The sequence below is a fragment of the Macaca nemestrina genome, chromosome 16, assembly GCF_043159975.1.
Source record: "Macaca nemestrina isolate mMacNem1 chromosome 16, mMacNem.hap1, whole genome shotgun sequence".
Lineage (NCBI taxonomy): Eukaryota > Metazoa > Chordata > Mammalia > Primates > Cercopithecidae > Macaca > Macaca nemestrina.
In genome coordinates, this window is record NC_092140.1 from 91,806,856 (window position 1) to 91,823,476 (window position 16,621).

Sequence of the window (16,621 nt, forward strand, 5' to 3'; positions counted from 1 at the left end):
ATTGGTCATGTGGCTGAACTCATGTCTATCCCTCTGTTCCCCCACAGAGGTTAGGCTGGCCCAAGCCTCAACCCTACAGTCACGTGGTTTGTCTCTCTGGTGGCCAGCCCTCATTCTGAGTCCTCTCATTAGTATAAACTGAGATGTGATCCAAGGGACTCACGAATAACAAATATACTACTATCACTTGGGAAATTCCTGGGATAGAAGCTCCATGCCAGTAACCTAGGATAAAGATCAGACAAATTTTTGATTACAAGATAGCTCTTTTTGTAGAAAATGTATATGAGCCCAGTCAAGTTTTGCTTAAAATGTCAAAGGTTAATGGATACCTGGAAAACCGCAGATTAAAAACTCCTGGTTATAAAGTCATAGACAGGCTTTTCAAATGCAGAGTTGAGCACTGTTCTCCAGCCTTAAACTTACAAGTGCATAAAAAGATCCAAGCTTGAGGCCCAAAGACAGCATTCAGAGTCGCAGAAATGCTTTGAATAATCCAGCCAAGGTTAACTACAGAAAATGTAATAGTTTTTAAATGCAATAATATATAGGTTAATAAAAAGTGTTAATTTGTAGGACAAAATGGGAAGAACGGAAGGTTTTAGAAATTCTGATTGAGTGAAATATTAAGGGTTACAGAGTTTCTGCATGTGTAGCTTAGAGCAAGGGATTTTAAGCAGGATTTGCAGTAATGCTGAGTTTACTTCAGCAACCCCATATGAGCAAACCCCATTGCACAATAGATTAGGCTTTCTTCACACAGTGCACTCAGTACATTTTTACTGATTTATTGCAGCAGGAGTTTTTGGTAAATGAGATGAAAACTATTCTTTCCACTGGCCTATAACTGATGACTGGTCATGTGCATTAGACAAGGGATGGCATCTGACTCGAAGAGACCTTTTCTTGAAGCAATTTGTCCTTGAGGTCATGAGTAGCTATTGTATTCCCTAAGCTTACGGGTCTCGTGGAACACTTTTTGAAAGAACTATGGTGTTAACTCAGCTGAACTAGCCAAATTCCAAACAAGCTAATTACATTCCTTCGAACTTAAATTCCATGATTTTTCACAAACTCCAATGAGATAGGCTCTTTTAGTACTTGATTATTTTTTTATTTGACATTTTAGAAAACAGACACACTACACATGTGAAGTAGTAGATGAAAGTTAGTATCCTTGTCAGATAATTGATGTAAAGTTGTTTTAATTGTGCTTCTATTCCACAAACAATGAGTTTTTTTTTTTTTTAATTTTACTTTCTCTCAAAAAATGATCATTTTTTTGTCTGGAAATGTAAGATAAACTCTTTAAAATGGTAAGGAGAAAATTTTACAGATACTATTCTAATTAAAATGCAAATACTAGTGAGTCTATGTAATGTAGGAGTCAATGAAAGAGGATGTACCCGTGTTATTATATCATGGAATAAGTACTTAGTTGGGCTTATGTAAATCTTATATTGGAAAGTTGTATGAAAACAAGTCTAATTTTCAGTGTCTTCTGTATCAGTCAGTATTTTAATGATTCTACACAAAGCAAATAGGCAGAGTAGTTCTTTAAGGAGAATCATTGGATCCCTGTTGGAGGCATTCACGTCCAAAGATATACATCATTATTCTTCTCTCCTTATTCTGATTTTCAAGAAGACATTTTGTATATGTGTGTTTGTGTGTGTGTGTGTGCATATGCATGTGTACGTGTGAATAAATTGCTTTTCAGATGTTAACTTCCATCTCTCTTGCCTCCTTCCCTTTCCATCTGCTAGCATACCTGGCCTTTCAGCCCCAGATTTTATGTCCCTTTGACACAGAACTTGCAGTTAGGGATCAGAAATCTCAGTTGCTTCAGGATCTTTTTTCACAGCACTCTAAACTGGCTATATGTTTTAGAGGTCATTGGTATGTACCCACATGATGTTTCCATCGCAATTAGCTTATTTGATCAGAACAATAAATTCATATGCCAGTGTGTGAGTAGACTCACATGTACACAATAAGAAATGCAATGTGTACCTTCTGTTTCTTTTACTGACCAGCCTTGATAAAGACATTTCTTTTTCTTTTTCTGCTTGCTTAGAAATAAGGGAAAGAAGGAAAGAAGAAAGAAAGGCAACAAAGTGATGTTGCTGGCTTTTTTGGCATTCTGTGTAACTGAAGATTGTGATGGTAGAACAGTCGTGAGTTAGCTCATGTTTCTTCGTGAGCCAGGTGGTGAGGGCAGCCTACTGCTCCTGCTGAAAAAGTCAATGGAAATAGAAATGTTATTTTAGAGGAATTCTCTTCTCTTTTCATAATCCAATTCAGTGTGATTCCAGGAAGAATGGAGATGTGAAAGTTATTTTTCAATTATTTAAGATATATATTTAGTAAATGTTCTAGCCACTGATTTTCTTAAGCAGAAAGAACTGCTTTGCCAAAATCATTTGGGGGACCCTCTCACTCTTGGGATTACTTGTGTTAATTTCAACTACATTTTAGCTCTTAAGGGCAGGGATGATAGCTTCAGTATCTTTAAACTTGGCTACTACTAGATACTTAAGGGTAATTAATTGATGAAATAAATGACTCTTGAAAATAGATCTTTCATACTAAATAAAATGAATGTGTAAGAAAGTTTAGTTATTATACGAGATAAAATTTTTTGGCAAGAGTTTTTACTTGGTAGCTTTACATCACATTGCCTGCTCTGATCACCCCTGGATTAAATACTTGCTCTAGAATTTTGGGTGTGCGTGTAAACCTAGTGTCCAGATTTTTCCAACCTACAGACATTCGAAAATTGTTTTGGGGATTTATATTATTAAATGCAATAATGGCATCTGATGCAATTTTAATTAAAGCAGTTAAGTATGGAAATTATTATTTAAATCTTGCCTTCTAAAAATGGAATTTGAGGGGCTCTATGTGCCTATGTAGGCAGCCTTTGAAAGCGGCCTTCGTGATCCCTACCTTCTAACACTGATTTATGCTCTTGGGTAATCATTTCCTCCTGAAGTGGGCTGCACTTATTGGTTCCCTTGTAATGAATGGGATACAGCATGATGGGATGTTGCTTGTGAGATTAGTTTATAAAAAGACTGTGGTGGCCAGGCGCGGTGACTCATGCCTTTAATCCCAGCACTTTGGAAGGCCGAGGCGGGTCACTGAGGTCAGCAGTTCAAGATCAGCCTGGCCAACATGGTGAAACCCCATCTCTACTAAATATGTATATATATATATACACACACACACGTACACACACACAATTAGCTGGGTGTGGTGGCATAGCCTGTAATCCCAGCTACTTGGGAGGCTGAGGCAGGAGAATCCCTTGAATGCAGGAGGTGGGGGCTGCAGTGAGCCAAGATCGTGCCACTGCACTCCAGCCTGGGTGACAGAGTGAGACTCTGTCTCAAAAATAAATAAATAAATAAACAAATAAAAAGAGAGAGAGGCTGTGGCTTATGTCTTAGGTGCTCTCTCCAGTTTTCTCTTGTGAAGGAGGCCAGCTGGCTACCATGTCATGAAGCCCATGTGACTGGGTTTAGAAGTGGATTTTTTTAGGCCTGAGAACAACTATGTGAGTGATCTTGGAAGTGGGTTCTCCCCTGTTAACTGTTGAAATGACACTGTCTTTGATCAACACCTTAATTGCAACCTCATGAGAGAACCTGAGTCAGAAGCACCTACTTAACATTCCCAGATTCCTGAACCACAGAAAGCATGACATAATGAATGTTACTGCTTTCAGCTGCTAAATTTTGGAGTAACTCATTACACAGTAATAAATAATTAATACAGTACATATCAGGCCTAGCAGTTGGGAGAGAACAGATAATCAAAGCTCATTCATCTATCTTTCAGTTAGTTTATCCTCATCTGAGCATCAGTCATAGCATTGACTATTACACTGTAAATTAAAAATATTTTCTTCATGTACTGCATATTTTATATCCTTAATGAACCATTGATCAATTATAGGAATTATAATATATTAATGCTTAAATTCTCAAATTCCTGATGATTTAAAAATGTTATGCTCCATATATAAGAGATATATATATATATATACCTCAAAATGATCAACTGATTTGTAAATTAGAGTTATCTGATTCAAATTCATTGATTAATTTAGTAAGATTTATTAAGCAGCATTCTAGGCCCTGAGGATACAGCAGGGAACAAAACAGATAAACGCCACCATGGAGTTTATATTCTAGCTGGTGGAGAAAGAAATATATCTGTCTGTTGCCACAATAATGCTGCAAGACAAATCACACCAAAGCCTAAGAGCTTAAATTAACTACTGCTATTATTATTTTTTAATAGGGTTAGGGTCTCACCCTGTCACCCAGGCTGGGGTTTAGTGGCACAATCATGGCTTACTGCAGCCTTCAACTTCTAGCCTCAAGTGATCCTCCCACCTCAACCTCCTAAACAGTGGGGACTATATGTGCACCACAACACCCACCTAATTATTATTATTATTTTTTTGGTAGAGATGGGATCTCATTATGTTGCCCAGGCTGGTCTTAAACTCCTGAGCTCAAGTGATCCTCCTGCCTCAGCTTCCCAAAGTGCTGGGATTATAGATGCGAGCCACCATGCCCAGTACAACCACTCATTTGTCTAAGGGTTGGCAGGTGGGGCTTGGCTTATCTCATCAGGGCACGCTCATGTGTTTGGGTCAGATCTGGGCTTAGCTTGTAACAAAGGTAGAGAAGAGAAGCAAAAGAGAGAGCAGAGGTGCATGATGCCTCTTGACCTCAGCCTTGACACTGAATCACTGCTGCTTCCTCTGCATTCTCTTGGCCAAAGCAAGTCATTGGTCAGCCCATGTTCAAGGAGTGGTAAGAAAGACTCCCCCTCTTGATGGGTGGAGCTGTAAATCATTTTGCAAAAGGTGTAGATACACGAAGGGCAATACATTAAGTAAAATACATGGTATGTCTGACAAGAAGATAGAAGATGGGGTAGGGAGTAGAGGCGGGTGACATTTGGGTAAATCCAAGCTGAGAAGTGTCGGACGCATAAATGATCCAGGCAGAGCAAGTGGAAGGACTGGCAATGGAAATGTGGCAGACATATTTAAGTAAGACCAGTGTGATGGGAGTAGACAGAACAAGGAGAGGAGTGGTATTTTGGGAAAGCCTCAAATGCCACTGTAAGAACTTTGGCTTCATAAAAAAGTCACTTCCAAGTCTTGAGCAAAAGAATGCTCTGGGAGTCTGTGTTAAGATAGACTGTAGGTGAGGCAGGGGCACAAGGAGGGAGAACAGGTGGAATGCTATTGTAATAATCCAGGAGACAGATGATGATGCCTTAACTAGAATTGAGTCCATGGAGGTGGGAAGAAGCAGTTACGTTCTGGATCTTTTTTGATGGCAGAGCTCATGAGTCAGCCACTCAGTCACCTTTGTATTATGTTTAGGAATAGAATATAATATGCATAAATATAAGCCAGTTGATTGCTTTCTTTTCTGAGTAGAAAGATCCCCAATAAAAGGTCCTGAAAACATTTTTTCTCTATTTTATACTGTAATTAAGAATAATTAAATCTACAATTAAAAATGTATTTGTCTCCCAAAGTAAACATGATAGATCATTTTAAGTTTGTTAAAACATCATATTTATCTCTTAGAGTAAATTCAAAGTAAATAAACAATGTGCATCACCTGTTTAAAAGGTGAAATAGACAGTTGCTTTTATGTATGTTACAAATAGTAAAGGTTTTAAAGGAACTGTTATAATACTATCCTCAATAATACGCTGATATCTTGAAATTATTTATTTAATTTTTTTACAGCATTGTTGAAGTATAATTGACAATAATATTGACAATGTACATATTTAACTTGTACAGTTTGATAAGTTTTGATGCACATACACACACATATATATGTGAAATCATAACCACAATTAAGGTAATCATCATTTTCATCTCCTCCCAAAGTTTTCTTGCATTCTTTTATAATTTCTTCCTCTGTTCTTTCCTGGCCTCCCGCCTCAATTAACCACTGATATCCTTTATGTGGCTATAAATAAGTTTGCATTTTCTGGGATTTTATATAAGTGTACTCACACAGTATGTACTCCTTTTTGAAATTTTTTTCCAATTTATCTTTTTTTTCTTTCATGAATTGTGCTTTTGGTGTCATGCTATAAAATCGTTGCCTAACCTAAGATAAAAAGAATTTCTCCTGTTCCCCCCCTCCCCCCAGAAGTTGTATAGTTTTATGTTTTACCTTTAGGTCTGTGATCCATTTTGGGTTAATTTTTTTTTTTCTTTAGATGGAGTCTTGCTCTGTTGCCCAGCCTGGAGTGCAGTGGTGTGATCTGGGCTCACTGCAACCTCCGCTTCCTGGGGTGAAGTGATTCTCCTGCCTCAGCCCCCAAGTAGCTGGGATTACAGGTGCCCGCCACTGCACCAAGCTAATTTTTGTATTTTTAGTAGAGATGGAGTATTGGCATGTTGGCCAGGCTGGTTTCGAACTGGTAACCTCAAGTGATCTGCCCGTCTTAGCTTCCCAAAGTGCTGGGATTACAGGCATGAGCCACCACGCCTGGCCCATTTTTTGGTCAATTTTTATATGGTATGAGGTTTGGATCAAAGTTTACATTTGTGCATATGGATCTGCAATTGTTTCAGCACCATTTCTTGCAGTCTATTCTTTTCCCACTGAATTGCCTTTACTCCTCTGTAATGATATGTTTAAGTTCTGTGTCTCCAACTAAATCTCATCTTTTTTTTGTTTTTTTTTTTTTTTTTTTCTCTGAGACGGAGTCTTGCTCTGTCACCCAGGCTGGAGTGCAGTGGCCGGATCTCGGCTCACTGCAAGCTCCGCCTCCCGGGTCTACGCCGTTCTCCTACCTCAGCCTCCCGAGTAGTTGGGACTACAGGCGCCCGCCACCTCGCCCCGGCTAGTTTTTTGTATTTTTTAGTAGAGACGGGGTTTCACCGTGTTAGCCAGGATGGTCTCGATCTCCTGACCTCGTGATCCGCCCGTCTCGGCCTCCCAAAGTGCTGGGATTACAGGCTTGAGCCACCGCGCCCGGCCCAAATCTCATCTTGAATTGTAATCCCCATAATCCCCATAGGTCAAGGGAGAGACCAGGTGGAGGTAACTGAATCATGGGTGTGGTTTCCCCCAGGCCTTTCTCCTGATAGGGAGTGAGTTCTCGTGAGATCTGATGATTTTATAAAAGACTCTTCCCCCTTTGCTGATCGCTTTTCCTTTCTGCCGCCGTGTGAAGAAGGTGCCTTGCTTTCTCTTCACCTTCTGCCATGATTGTAAGTTTCCTGAGGCCTCTCAAGCCATGCTGAACTGTGAGTCAATTAAACCTCTTTCCTTTATAAATTACCCAGTCTCAGGCAGTTTTTTACAGCAGTATGAAAACTGATTAATACGTCTGTCAAAAATCAGTTTTCCACTTCTAGCACTCTGTATCCTGTTCATTGATTTATTGTCTATCTATATACCAATACCACACTGTCTTATTTTTTTATTTTTATTTTTATTTATTTTTTTTTTGAGACGGAGGCTCGCTCTGTAGCCCAGGCTGGAGTGCAGTGGCCGGATCTCAGCTCACTGCAAGCTCCGCCTCCCGGGTTCACGCCATTCTCCGGCCTCAGCCTCCCGAGTAGCTGGGACTACAGGCGCTGCCACCTCGCCCGGCTATTTTTTGTATTTCTTAGTAGAGACGGGGTTTCACCGTGTTAGCCCGGATGGTCTCGATCTCCTGACCTCGTGATCCGCCCGTCTCGGCCTCCCAAAGTGCTGGGATTACAGGCTTGAGCCACCGCGCCCGGCCCACACTGTCTTATTAACTGAGGCTTGCAATAAATCTTAAAATCAGGTTATGTTAGTCTTCCAACGTGGTTCTTTTTCCAAGTTGTTTTGGCTACTGTAGGTCCTGTTCATTTCCATGTAAAATTTAGAATGATCTTATCAATTTCAACACCAAAAATCCTGCTTAGACTTTGATTAGAATTGTACTAAACCTACAGATCATTTTTGGGGAAAACTGACTTGTTAATGGTATTGAGATTTCTGACTTATGCCTGAGGGATAGCTCTTCATTTATCTGTGTCTTAAGTTCTCTCAGCAAAGTTTCATAGTTTTCAGTGTATAAGTATTACACATATTTCATCAGATTTATCCCAAAGTATATTATATTTTTATGGTATTATAAATTACATTATGTTTACATTTCAGTTTCTGAATGTTAATTGTTAGAATATAGCACCATAAATTGATCTCTGTAGATTGATGGATCTTGTATCGTGAAATGTTGCTAAACTCACTAGTTCCAATAGGATTTTTGGAGATTCATTTTATTTTCTCCATAGATGATCATGATATCTGCACATAAGACATTTTTACTTCTACCTGTTCAATCTGGGTAACATATTTATTTATTTCATCTTGTTGCACTTATTTGAACTTGCAGTACATTGTTGAGTAGAAGTAGTGACAGTGGATGTCCTCATCTTACTCCTGATGTTAGTGGGGGATGCATTCAGTTTTTTATAATTAAGTATGATGTCAAGAGTAGGTTTTCCCTAGACAGCTTTTATGAGGTTGAAGAAGTTCTCTTATATTTCTAGCTTGGGGAGAATTTTCTTTTAATCAGGAATAGATATTGGATTAGGCAAATGCTTTTTCTGAGTCTAGTGAGAGATAATTATTTATATTACTTATGTAATTATATTAATTATATGTCTTGACTGTATTTTGTTAATATGATGCAGTGCATTGATTTTTAAAAGTTAATTATGTGGTTATGTGGTTGTGATTGTTGTAATTGTTAATATATTACTGGATTATTGGATTCTTTTTGCTAAGTTTTTTTTTTTACTGTTTTGCGTCTATGTTTATGAAGGATTTTCGCCTGTAGTTTACTTTTTAAGATAACATCTTAGTCAGGCTTTAGTATCAGAGTAACGCTAGCCTCATAGAAAGAGTTGGAAATTATTTCCTCCTTTCTAATTTTCTGCAAGAGATAGTGTACATTTGGTATTTCTTCTTTAAATGAATGATAGAATTCACTGGTGAAACCACTGGGCTTGGAGTTTTCTTTGTGGAAAGTTTTTATCTACAAATTTAATTCCTTAAAAAGGCATAGAGATATGTAAAGGATGTATTTCTCCCTGGGTAAGCTTTGGCATCCAGTGTCTATCAAATAGTTTGTCCATTTCATCTAAGTTGTGAATTCATAATATTTCCTTATTTTCCTTTTAACATTTGTGGAATCATTAGTGATGTCATGTCTCTTATTCTCAACAATGGCAATTTGAGTCTCCTTACTTTTTCTCCCAACCATTTGGCTAGAGATTTAGTCATTTTATTGATCTCTCAAAAAATCAGATTCTGTTTTTATTTTCTGTTCTCTAATTCATTGACTTCCACTCTGATTTTTATTACTTCCATTCTTCTTCTTACCTTGGGCTTCATTTTTAATTTATTTCCCCACTTTCTGAAGGTAGAAGTTGAAGTCATTGATTTGAGATATTTCTACATTTATAATATGCATTTTTAGTGCTATGTATATTTATTTCAGTTGTAACTTATACATTTTGATATGATATGTGTTTTCTTATCTACTGTTTTAAAAATAATTTTTTAAAGACAGGGTCTCACTCTGTTGCTCAGGCTGGAGTGCAATGTCATGATCATAGCTCATTGCAGCCTCAACCTCCTGGGCTCAAGCAGTCCTCCAGCCTCAGCCTCCCAAATAGCTTGAACTATAGGCACATGCCACCATGCCAGGCTAATATTAAAAAAAAATTTGTAGAGAAGGAGTTTCACTATGTTGCCCAGGCTAATCTCAATCTTCTGGCCTCAGGTGATCCTCCTGCCTTGGCATCCCAAACTGCTAGGATTCCAGGCATGAGCCACCACACCCAGCCTAAAGAATACTTTCGTTTTTCCCTTTCAAATCCCCTTTGACCAATTGATTATTTATAAGTATGTTATTTGGTTTCCAGACAATTGAAATATTCTGGAGATATTTATGTTATTGATGATTAATTTTATCTCATTTTAGCCAGGGAACATATTAATATTTTGTAAGGCTTAGTTTCTTTTGAATTTACTACTTATTTTAATGCCCTGCATATGATCTATCCTGGTAACATTTTCATGAGTATCTGAAAAGGATATGTATTTTATTGCTTTTGGATTGTGTATTCTAAATATATCAATTAGGTCAGTAGGTTGATAATATAATTGTCTCCTTGCTTAATCAATTATTGATGGAGGTTATTGAAATCTCTGACTATAATTATGAATATGTATATTTCTCCTTGTACTTCTATAAGCTTTTCCATATATATTTTGAATTTCTGTTATTATGCATAAATGTTTAGGATTATTGTATCCTCTGATTGTACTGACTGCTTTATTATTATAAAATGACCTCCTTTATCCCTCTTTCAGAGTAAAACTCTTTTCTCTGAAATATACTTTGACTAATCTTAATATAGTAACTCCATCTTTCTTTTGATTATAATTAGCATGATTTTTATTTTTTACTATTTTACTTTAAACCTATTTGTTTCTTAATATTTAAAGTACATTTCTTGTAGGCAGCATAGAGCTGGTTCTTACTTTTTATACAATCTGATCATCTCTGCCTTTTATTTGGGGAAGTTCATACTTCTTACATTTAATATGATTATTGATATGGTTAGGTATAAATCTTACTATTTGTTTTATAGTCATCAATTTATTTTCTATTTGCCCCATTTGTTGGTTACTTGTCTTTTTTTCCCATAGAAAACTAATAATGGTGTAAAATTAAACATAGGTGTAGCTATCTCTGTGTAGATTAAGTTAACATTTAAATTGCTTTGTATTTCCCAAGCACAGCCATAGCTCATGCTGGAGGGGATATATACTATTGCATAGGAATAGGAAATTGTATGTACCTAAAATTATCTTTTTTTGTTTGTTTACACGTTTTCCAGCTTATACCACTGTAATGGATGCTACATAAAACCAAAGGCCTTATTTTTTTATTTTTTTTTTAATCGGAGCAATCTCTAGCACATATTAGGTAAACAACCAACACTTGTTCATTGATAGAAACTAGTTAGATTCTTGGAATGACAGTAGAGAGATCACCTGAGTCTAATACAGGTAAAATGAGGGCAGAGCTAACAGTTGAATCTTTTTCAGGTATCTAATGTCAGAAAGGAATTTTAAATAAAAGAATAAGATCACAGCAAGGAGTAAGGGCTGATAAAAAAATTGTGATTTAAATTTGATAGGAACTGGCAAAGAAAGAAGACAGGAGATAACAGAAATCACACATGAGAGTGTCTCCAAGGCTGCTTTAGTGCTCATATGGTCTAAGGAAACTTTCTTTTGATGGTCTATGTCTCATTATCAAGGTTATGCCTCTATTGCTCTTAAATAAGTTAATTTATCTGTTCATTGGGTGAATATTTTTTAGTACTTTTTGTTGTTGTAAGATTAGTGTAGAGTTATCACAGCTTAGTAAGGAGATCTATTTACATTTATAAATATTATAAGGCACTATGATGAGTAGAATAATGGGTGTGTGTGTGTGTGTGTGTGTGTGTGTGTGTGTGTAATCTGGGATAGAACCACAGAAGACTGGAAGAAATCTGATCACCTTTCTCAGGAAGGCAGGTCAGAGAAGACTTATAGAGAAAGTCCTAAAAAATCAGTAGAGTTTCTAAAGCGAACAAAATGAACAAGGTAGTAAAAGGTATTATAGTTAAGATGCAAGAAAATGTGACAAGGCCTAGAGTGATGGAATAGTGTGGCATATTTCATGTATAACAAAGAGGTAAGAGAAGAATCTTACGTCTGCTGATTATTAACTATATATTCTTGAACAAGTTACCTGCTGTTTGAGAGCCTTACCTTCTCTAGCTGTAAAATGGGAATAATAATATCTGCCTTCCGGTATTTTTATGAAAATATTTATGAGGCATTTATATGAGATATATATTTATATGAGATATATGAGAGGCATTTATATTTAGATATTTAGTATTTTATCTTCTCCTGTAATTGATGCTCAATAAATTATCACTACAACTATTTCTACTATTACTATGACTCTCAGTATTTCTGAAACATAAAGCATAAAAAGGGGACAAAGAACAACGTGGAAGGGCAAGAAAAATTTAGGCCAAGAACAAGAGCCTTGAATATAATACCAAAAAACTCCAGTTTGACCCTGTGGCTTCTGGGGAGTTAATTTTTAAAGGATTTTAGGATAGGATTAATATTTTTTTAAACTGGCTGGTCAGAGTCCTGTTCCTAACACCAATATATTGGAGGCAATTGCATTTCAGAGAGTAGTCAGCTCACAACTAAAAGCTCGCTAAACATAATACACAAAGTACGTAGTTACAGGTGGAGCATGTAGCAGGTTCTGTAAAACAGGTACAGAACCTACATGTAGCAGGTTCATGTAAAAACGTAACCTAACAAACATATATATAGAAAGAGAAGTAGATAGAATTTCACTGCTGACTTATAGTTAATATGTTATTCACAATTCACACAAGCAAGATCTCTTTTCACTGGAGTTAGACTGGTTATTTCTCATATTTCTGGCTTCTCTAACTCCCCACCCCCTACCCCAATAAAAAAAAAGATACCCTGTACTATGTTTTATTGAATGTTTGTCCACTTGTAATTGTAAACTTATACTTAATCAGCAGTGCTGGATTCACGCTGAAGTAACTGACTGGCTAATTACTCTCCTGGGAATGTGGCCTTAGATTAATCATTATAAATAATGGGAAACCAGATAAACTGACTCTTGTTTTAGAGCTTGTATCCAAAACAAGGAAGAGGAACAGTATTATTTTTATAGTTTTAGCTTCCCTTACTTTCTAGATGCTGCAGCTGTGTCCTCATTGTATTTTACAGCCAGAAAAAAAATTACCCCTCAGCAGTTCCTATAATTTCAAATTTATAACTATGGCCAGGGTAGTTCACCCATAAGCCAACTAGAAATAAAAATAGAGGAGATAGACGCATCTGTTGGAGTGATTTCTTAACTGCAGAAAACATTTTCCTTTCTTTAAAAGCAAAGCTGTAAAATCTGTATAAATTCCAAGTCGTAAACCATGAAACTCTAATTTTTCCACTTCTCTAGTCACTTTGAGTAAATGATTTTGCATATGTGGGATGTCAAAAATCAACAAAATGTTCCAAGGGAGTGTGAGAGGTTGATTTTGACTATACAAAAATCTTTTAAGTGATAGCAAGAAGATATTTCAGGTAAATTAGAATCAAAAAGAATTCTATGTTGCTTGGCACCAAAAACTCTGTATCTTCAGTTCGTGTTTTTTTATGCCTTACAAGTACATTTCAACATTTTATTTCATTGTTTTAAAGTAACTATGTATTTTCTTAGTAATTTCAAAATTAACCTTCCTTTAAACCTGTGATCTGTATTTTAAAATAAAGTCTTATTTGGATATACTGATAGGGCTATTTAAATAGCTCTTATAAAACCATTATTTAAGGGGAGAAATCCGTTAGCCTCAATAAGTCAGACAAGAGTAATTGTTTTGCTTGAATATTCTGGCTATGATTCTATCAAATTTCCTCTTCACTCTGCCTGTGTAGAACAAACTTTAGCTGACAAAACTGCTTTGTATTATATAAAGAGTGTAACCTCTGATTCTTTGCATGATAAATCCAAGAGTAAATCATATGGAGTGGTTACCACTCTTGCAGCTGGAACTTCTCTGATTGAAATTCACACACGTATATTTTGGGAAATGAGAGGTTTTACCATCGAGTACCACATAACACAATCCCATCACTTTCCACAAGCCAGTAAAAGCGAGCACAGTAAAACACAAGTGCTTTTCAGATAATGTCTTACATCATCACATAATCATTCTTCATCAGTCTCAGCTCTTTTAAATATGATGAATATGAAGACTGAGAAACAGCAGGACACTCATGCCATGGGTGGAAGTAGACTGGGAAGTGGCATTTTTTAATGCAACTGTCATCCCCTCTCCTATGCCTGATGCCACAGTATGTCTGATAATGTGAAGGGCTCTGGAAGAACCTTTGGCTCTGGGTAAAGCCTGCAGCTGTTGAACCAGTCACCCACGGAAAATAATTTTACTATCATCAGATTGTTTGCTTACCAAGTTGCTTCCAGTCTGTATATTCTTTTGTTTCTTTGTTCTTTCACTTACTCATTTATTCAATAAACATTTTAGTGCCTCCACAGCTTGGAGGGTTTAGTCTGTGTGAGTGGTAATCAAGACCATTGGAGGAGGCTTGGTTTCTTCTTTCTGAGCTAATCAAAAGGATAATTGAGTTGGGAACAATTGAGTTTGCATCATGGATATAACTTTAGAAACTTTACTGAACACTTAGTTTAAATATACATATATCAAACTACAGTGTCTATAAAGATTTGATAAGTTTAGTTTTTTTAACTAAATAAGTTAGATTTGATATGTTTATGCTTAGTTTGTAAATTGCAATCCTTTCTCACTGAAACTCAAGTAACTGAAAATAGAAGGATGGGGTTTAAGATCTCAAACTTCAGGCAAAAATTCGATCAACCCCCAAGTCAGCATCAATCCTTGCCAAAATTGCAAATAAGGAGAAATCTGTCCTTAGTACCTCCCAAGTGGAAATTCCCCTTCCCTTCTTTCATAATTAATTCTTGCAGATTACAGTCAGCTGTATGAGGGGCTCTTTAAAAAGTTCATGGAAAATGAATATAATGTTTCCACCTTTTGGCTATTGTGAATAATCTGCTGTAAACGTTGGTATACAAATATCTGTTTGAGTCTCTGTTTTTAATGCTTTTGGATATCTGTCTAGAAGTAGAATTGCTGGGACATATAATTCTGTGTGTGACATTTTGAGAAGCCTCCAAACAAATTTTTATAGCAGTTGAGCCATTTTACATACTTAGCAAAGTTTTAGGAATACCAAATGTCCTTCAGCACATGAATAAACAAATGGCGTTACGCACATACAACCATAAAAGGAATGAAGTACTGATACACATTGCAGCACAGATGAACCTTGAAAGCATGATGCTAAGTGAAAGAAGCCAGACACAAAAGGTCCCATCTTACATGATTTCATTTTTATGAAATATCAAAAATGGGTCAATCCGGAGAAACAGAAAACAGGTGGGTGGTTGCCAGGGACTAGGGGAAGAAGGGAAGGGCAATAACTGTTTAACGTATGTAGGGGTTTCTTTTACAGAGACAAAAATATTTTGGAACTAGGCAGAGGTATTTGTTACATAAAATAGTGAGTGTACTAAATACCACTAAATTGTCCCATTTAAAATTGCTGATTTTATTTTCTGTGAATTTCATTGTAACAAAAAATATAATAACCAAGTGAAATATACATAAAAATTTAAATATAGTAATTATGGATATCAAAAAACGAATATAATGAAAAAACTGTGCATGAATTTCAAAAATTTTTTTGCACCTAAATAAGTTCATACTAATTTGTTGTAACAGGCTGTAGTTGGAGCCACTGAGAGGGATAAGACTTTAGCTTGAAAAGAGCCTCAATTAGAATAACATGAGTTCTGCTAAAATTGAAGCAAGGACAAACATCTAATGTATGGTGAAGCTTGGGTAGAAGAATGGTGAAATCATTAATACTTCATGAAAAGTTTATAGAGCCAATGCCCCAAAGAATAAGCAGTTTACAAATGGATAACTCATTTTAAGGAGGGATGAGATGATGTTGAAGATAAAGTCCATAGTGGCAGACCTGATTGTTTCCTCCACATCAATTTTTGAGAAAATGATTAATCTTGTTCATGCTCTAATTTAAGAGGACTGATGATTAACAGCAGAACCATTAGCCTACACCATAGATATCTTATTTGATTCAGTTTACACAGTTCTGACTTAAAAATTAAAATGAAGCAAATTTTCCACTTGATGGGTACCAAACCTATTGTGCTCAGATCAGCTGCAGACAAGAGCAGAGCTTTTAGGGGAAATTTTAAACAAGCAGTATCAAGATCCTGAAGCATTTCTTTGATGAAATGCAACAGGAGATGGAACATGGCCTTACCAGTATTATCCTGAAGACAAAGCACAATCAGAGCAATGGCAACTAAGAGGTAAAAGTGGTCCAGTCAAATCACAAGTGGAAGTGGACACTGAAGGCAAAGGTCATGGCAACAGTGTTTTGCGATGCTCAAGGCATTTTGTGTGTTGACTTCTAGAGGACCAAAGAATAATAACATCTGCTTATTATGAGAATGTTTTGAGAAAGCTAGCCAAAGCTTTAGCAAAAAAATAAAATAAAATAAAAAAATAAAATGCCTAGAAAAGCTTTACCATAAAAGTCCTTTTCCTCAATGACAATGTTCCTGCTTATGTCTCTCATCAAGTAAGGACAATTTGGTGAGAATTTCAATAGTAAATTATTTTTCCTCCACCTTGTAGTCCTTACTTGGCTCCTTCTGACTTCTTTTTTGGTTTCCTAATCTTAAAAAAAACCTTAAAGGGCATCAACTTTTCCTCAGTTAATAAGGTAAAAAAATAATGCATTTATAATGGTTAAATTCCCAGGTCACTCAGTTCTTTAGTGATGGACAAAAGGCTGGTATCATCAGTTACAAAGAGTCTTGACCT

At 36.4% G+C, this 16,621-nt stretch overlaps 1 long non-coding RNA gene across 1 annotated transcript; it reads right to left on the reverse strand.

Annotated features, from left to right (window-relative positions):
- Window positions 1-2,097: 2,097 nt before the first annotated feature.
- Window positions 2,098-16,187, reverse strand: LOC139359190 (uncharacterized). The gene is made up of 3 exons (XR_011615046.1): window positions 16,056-16,187; window positions 14,135-14,289; window positions 2,098-2,234 (listed from the first exon to the last, which is right to left on the reverse strand). It is a non-coding gene; the product is annotated as an uncharacterized lncRNA (long non-coding RNA).
- Window positions 16,188-16,621: the final 434 nt, after the last annotated feature.